At 44.7% G+C, this 5,525-nt stretch overlaps 1 non-coding gene across 1 annotated transcript; it reads left to right on the top strand.

Moving 5' to 3' along the window:
- Positions 1 to 1,912: 1,912 nt before the first annotated feature.
- On the top strand, positions 1,913 to 1,986 carry TRNAP-GGG (transfer RNA proline (anticodon GGG)). The gene has a single exon. It is a non-coding gene; the product is annotated as a tRNA-Pro (tRNA).
- The last annotated feature ends 3,539 nt before the right edge of the window (positions 1,987 to 5,525 follow it).

The raw sequence follows: 5,525 nt of genomic DNA, 5'->3' as shown, positions 1-5,525 counted from the left end.
GTTATCGGTTGTAGTAGTCGAAGCGATTGGTACAGTATTAACTCCCATTTATTTGTTATCTATGTTACGTCGAATATTCTACGGATACAGAATATCCAACTATTCGGATCCATATTCAGTTGATTCCGGACCGCGGGAAATATTCATATCGATTTGTCTCTCTTTACCAATCCTCGGTATCGGTCTGTATCCAGACATGGTTGCATCTCTACGGAATCACAAAATACTATCTATCCTGGTTCCGTACTCTTTTATGGGATAGTAGAGGGGCAATAAAACGCAGTATCGTTTGGATCGGTAGTCGAACATATCTATTCAATGAGGATTACTCTTGGAAGCGGTTCTGGTATTAATTCCTATAAGGGAAGGCAGTGGGAATCCATGCCGCTGGCGACGTAATTGCATGAATGTCTGGGTGAGGAATCCACAGCGCGATTCTCATGCAGACTCTGATTCAAATCACGAATTGATTACATGTAACACTTCAAGCATCTGACGAGGTAACATTTTTTGTATCTCTCCCCCGATCGAATTAGCGGTCTTCTACCTAATTATTAAGTAAGCCACCCGTGATTATGTAAACCGATTCCTGGTGGATTACCCCTGAGAAACAAATCCAAGCAATGAAGAATCTGTAGATGCTACAATAGCAGGGCCCTTCCCCCTGCCAACCACTAGTTATTCTGGTATGGAGATGAATAGCATATATCAGCCGAGTCACTAATGCCCAGGTTTCCTTAGGGTCCCGGCTCCAGTAGGATCCCCACGCTTCATTAGCCCACACTGCTCCAGAGAGAATACCAACAGTCAGTAGAGAAACCCTAAGCTGATGATTCGATAACTCCATCGGTCCAATTGTGGATCAATCGGCACCTACGTGAATTCAAGGATAGTCGATGAAAACTGGTTTCCGGATTACTTCCTGCCTGCTCGTAGCAGTGTATATCCACTCCCGGAGAGGGGGTCCAGGTAGGAAATTCTTGATTTGGACCGGGATAGAAAATTGTTCTGCGTCATAGGTGGCAATCGGTGGAGATGTTGCTGATGGAGATCCACATAACGAAGTCACATGGCTTAGTGGCATCATACTTACATGCGTCATTAACCGATGAGGTTGCAGAGCAGGTACTAGCGGTGTGGGATTGTTGCATTTCCTCAGGAAGACCCAGAGTTGCGAATCCATGGGTCGACATGGCACCTGGTGCCGTGACTGCACCTGACCATTCGTTCCGACTCCTAATTCTCATAATTACATGCATTGGGGAGAAGCTCCGTGAAAGAAACATAGATGATTTCATGTAGATTGCTCGGTGTAGATGTTTGGGTTGAATCCGACGAATCGTCGTAAATCCCGTTATACAGATGAAAGCAATTGTCATACCTCCAACGCTCAAACTAATGAGTCTCTTGAGCTGCGAGCCAGCCCCATCCGGTGAAACAGAGTGACGGAAAGAAGCCGTAAGAAAAGAAATTGTGAGCGAATATGTGCTCTATATCGGTGTGAATCGTAATGAGGAGAATCCAGTGAATTAGTGAGATTTTGGAGAGTATGTACCACCCACCCATTATTCCCAGGAGATTTCGGGTTTACCCCTTAAACGTCGAAACGGGGAGAATTCCCTATTCCTACTGCTTTTCCCAGTGGTTGTATCAGACACAGCCCTCGCCTGCAGGTTGAAATTAAATGCCGCTACTCGGATTCGAACCGAGATGCTCTAGCACTGCTTCCTAAGAGCAGCGTGTCTACCAATTTCACCATAGCGGCTCGCTACTCGTTATACTTATCGTAATTAATGATATCACATCTTCGGGTGAATCGTCAATCTTCCTGGGGGAGAGTACACACGCACAACAAGGGACCTTCCTGTCTATAGTTGATTAGGTATACGGCGCTATACTTGTATAGGAATAACGGGATATGGCGTAGCTCGGTAGCGTGCCATCTTGGGGTGATGGAGGTCGCAGGTTCAAATCCTGCTATTCCGAATAAACGAGGTCGGAACATATTTTAAACGGAATAGAAGACTTTCCCGTTCCGGGAACGCAGATTTATCTCCCGATTCTCTTTGGGTGTTATCGACCCATACCCATTCGTAGTAGGGATAGAGATAAATCGATGATCGTGATCGAGACCCTTGTAATCATAGGGAAGGAAGAGAGGGATTGGGCTCCTTCTTCATGCACGTAACCCCCCCCCCCTCGTGGTTATTACCAACATTCATTGATACAACTCTGTTAGTATTTGGATTTTATTTACCGCACGGTACCGTCACGCAATAATATCAACATGTACCCGTACTACTTACTAGGGATCCAAATTCATCAATAAGTTCCCTGACAATCACTTATCTCGTCTTCCCCGTTCCAACAAACAAATAGTTCACTATCTATTCCGACCGACCCCACGTCCTATTGATACGGCAATTCCTGTTACAACCGGGGAGTACTACTGACCAGTTTCAGAAATTTTTTCATTTGTCACATAGTAAAAACTTCTCGACCGTCCAGTCAAAATGGATTTAGGCTGGAGAAAAAGCTTTCGATGCTACTTCATTAGTTTGTCTTCCAAATATGATTGCGAATCTTCCTCCGCGACCCTAGAAGTACGTTTTTTTGGAACTGCCATAATGAAATCTATCTATTCGGTTTTATCATCGAAATGAATGCGACGAGTATGTTGATACGTACGAGTAGAATCAATATAATGATGGAGGGGGTGATTGCGTAGAATCAGTAAAGGGGAACAACTGGGGGAACTGGGTTTCCATTCTATGCAAAAGAATCCCAGCAAGAATCATTGACTTCTTTATGATAACAATTTGCTAACCAACCAACTCCTTTCCATTTAAGCAAATGGGGATCTACTACAGATCGAACCAAATCCTGTCTGTATCCCGATTTCCTTCGCGTCTTCTTCTTAGAATGGATCTTCCGTATCACTTCTTCCTCTCGAAACAGGGGATGCAAGACGCGCCCCCTAGCAGTTGCGTTACTCAGCCGGGGATGTCCCGAGATCAATTTTGGATCCGTGACAAACCAATGAAACTCGATATATCGACATTACCGTATTGGACTCTGATGCGTTGTGCCCAAGCAGAGCGAAGTGACGAACATCATAGAATCTCCCCGGTTCTACTCGGAGTTGTTTTCCTCCAGTATCAATTGCTGCATGTCTATCCGTAATAGTCTTGTCGTGTGAAAAATAACCCAAAACAACTCAATCGGTTTGGGGTCAAAAAAATGGAACCTAGATAAGTATCTCCGACACATTTGATTCCTGTCAAGTCTCGACGCCGGGCTCGCACCAGAACGAGAAACAAATGGATTATTCGGTTGATACGCGTGATCTCACCTGTCCATATATATTCCATTCTTCGACGCTCCATATATCTGACAACTATTGACAGAAAGAGTTCCAACCCGGGTTAAATATGTTTATGGAATTATCTTATGAATGTGCTTGGATTGTCCCCTCACGCCCATTCGTAACCTCTGGTTTGATCGATTGGCATCGTTTCTTTTTCAAAAGCCACTAAGAGCCTTCGTCGTATACGTGCTATGCTCAGTGTTCTTTCATTAGCCGCAGCTATGTCCGTCTCTATCGCAACATTCTGGCAACAAGTACTGGTCGCTCCACTTTTGAATACTCATGGGTCATGGATTCCCAACGACGATATTTCTCCAAAGATAGGATTTTCAGTTGGTTCACTTACTTCCATTACGTCGATATCAGTCACCACCATAGGTGTCTTGGTTATGATTTACAGTGATAGTCATATGCGTCACGACTAGGGATACGTAAGTTTCCCGTCTATTTAAGTTTCTCCACTGCCTCCACGTCAGGATTAGTGTTCAGTCCAATCCAATACAGATTCATGTTTTTCGGGAATAGTAGGGATGTGCTCTTACTCGCCGATAGGTTTTTGGTTCGCACGACCAAGTGCTGCTAATGCCTGCCAAAAGCTTTTGCAACTAATCGTACAGGAGATTTCGGATTATTATTTGTGTATATTAGGTACGTATTGGATAACTGGTAGTTTCGAGATCCGCGAATCGTGTGATTGATTTAGTGAGTTGATTGATAACAACAGCGCCGGCTCCTCCCTTGCCAATACATGTGCTCCTCTACCATTTTTGGGTCCGGTATCTAAATCTGCACAATCCCCACTCCACGTATGGTTGCCCGATGCAACGGAAGGACCCACACCTATTTCGGCTCTTATACACGCCGCTACTATGGTAGCTGCGGGAATTTTTTTTGTAGCTCGAATGCTGAATTGTTTGAAACCTTACCTCTAAGCATGAATGTTATCTCCTGGATAGGCGGAATAACGGCTCTACTGGGAGCGACGATAGCTCTTGCCCAGAAGGATATCAAGAAAGGTTTAGCTTATTCTACTATGTCTCAATTGGGCTACATGATGCTGGCTCTAGGTCTCGGTGCTTATAAACCTTCGTTGTTTCACCTCATTACACATGCCCATCCCAAAGCTTTGCTATTCCCGGATCCGGTTCAGTAATTCATTCGATGGAAAGGGTTGTCGGATTACTCTCCCAATAGAAGTCAAAATATGTCTCCCACGGGTGGTTCGCGAAAATATATGCCAATTACTGGAATCACTTTTCTTTCAGGTACTCTCTCTCTCTGTGTATTACCACCTCTAGCTCGTTTCCGGTCCAAAGATGAAATTATTGCAAAGAGTTGGCTACGTTCCTTCCCCCGGATGTATAGCCTCATTCACAGCAGTTCCAACTGCTTTCTACATGTTCCGCATCTATCTCCTCACGTTTGAGGGGAATCTACGCGCCGGTGGCGGTACCATTCATCCCATTCCTCTATGAATAGTGTCATTCGGAGTAACACCAAAACGATAGCAACGAGTGGAGATGGGTATGATGTTCCTCCACCCCCGCGAGACGAAGGGAGTCGATTCAGCAGGAGGTTATGACGGGGAAGATTCAGTCGATAGAAAAGTTTCTGCAGAGTCAAATATTCGTTCTGAGTCTCTATATCCTAAGGAATCAGACGTTTCGATGGTATTGCCTTCAGTAGTACTGTCGGATACCAACTTCGTTGGTTGGATCAATAGGAGTCAATCTCGCTGGAGGAGAAACTGGTCCCGATTTGCTATCCGAGTGGTTAACTCCCCTTGCAGGCTTTTCAGAGGACAACAACAATCCCGAAAATTTGTACAATTGCTAATAGATTTCAGCAGGTTCGGTTGGTCTATCACTAGCCGGAATATCTATCTCCTACGTGATTTATGGACCGGATATCCTCTCACACACAACCTTGCGGTGATATTGATCCTTTTGCCAAACAATCTATGGGTTCATTTAACCGTCTCATTGGGGACTGGTCACACAACCGGGGTTACATCGATCATTACTACGATATCCTTCTAGTGAGAGGTATTCGATTCCTGGGTGAGTTAACTCTTCTTTTCGACCAATGGGTAATTGACGGAATATTAATGGCACCGGTATTTGAGTTCCATAGGTGGAGAAAGCGCAAGATATGGGGA

Source organism: Dipteris shenzhenensis, unplaced genomic scaffold (genome assembly GCF_047967505.1).
Source record: "Dipteris shenzhenensis isolate YYH24624 ecotype China unplaced genomic scaffold, Dip_SZ_1.0 scaf0533, whole genome shotgun sequence".
Lineage (NCBI taxonomy): Eukaryota > Viridiplantae > Streptophyta > Polypodiopsida > Gleicheniales > Dipteridaceae > Dipteris > Dipteris shenzhenensis.
The sequence above is the reverse complement of the archived record's forward strand: the minus strand, read 5'-3'. Positions and strand labels throughout refer to the sequence as shown.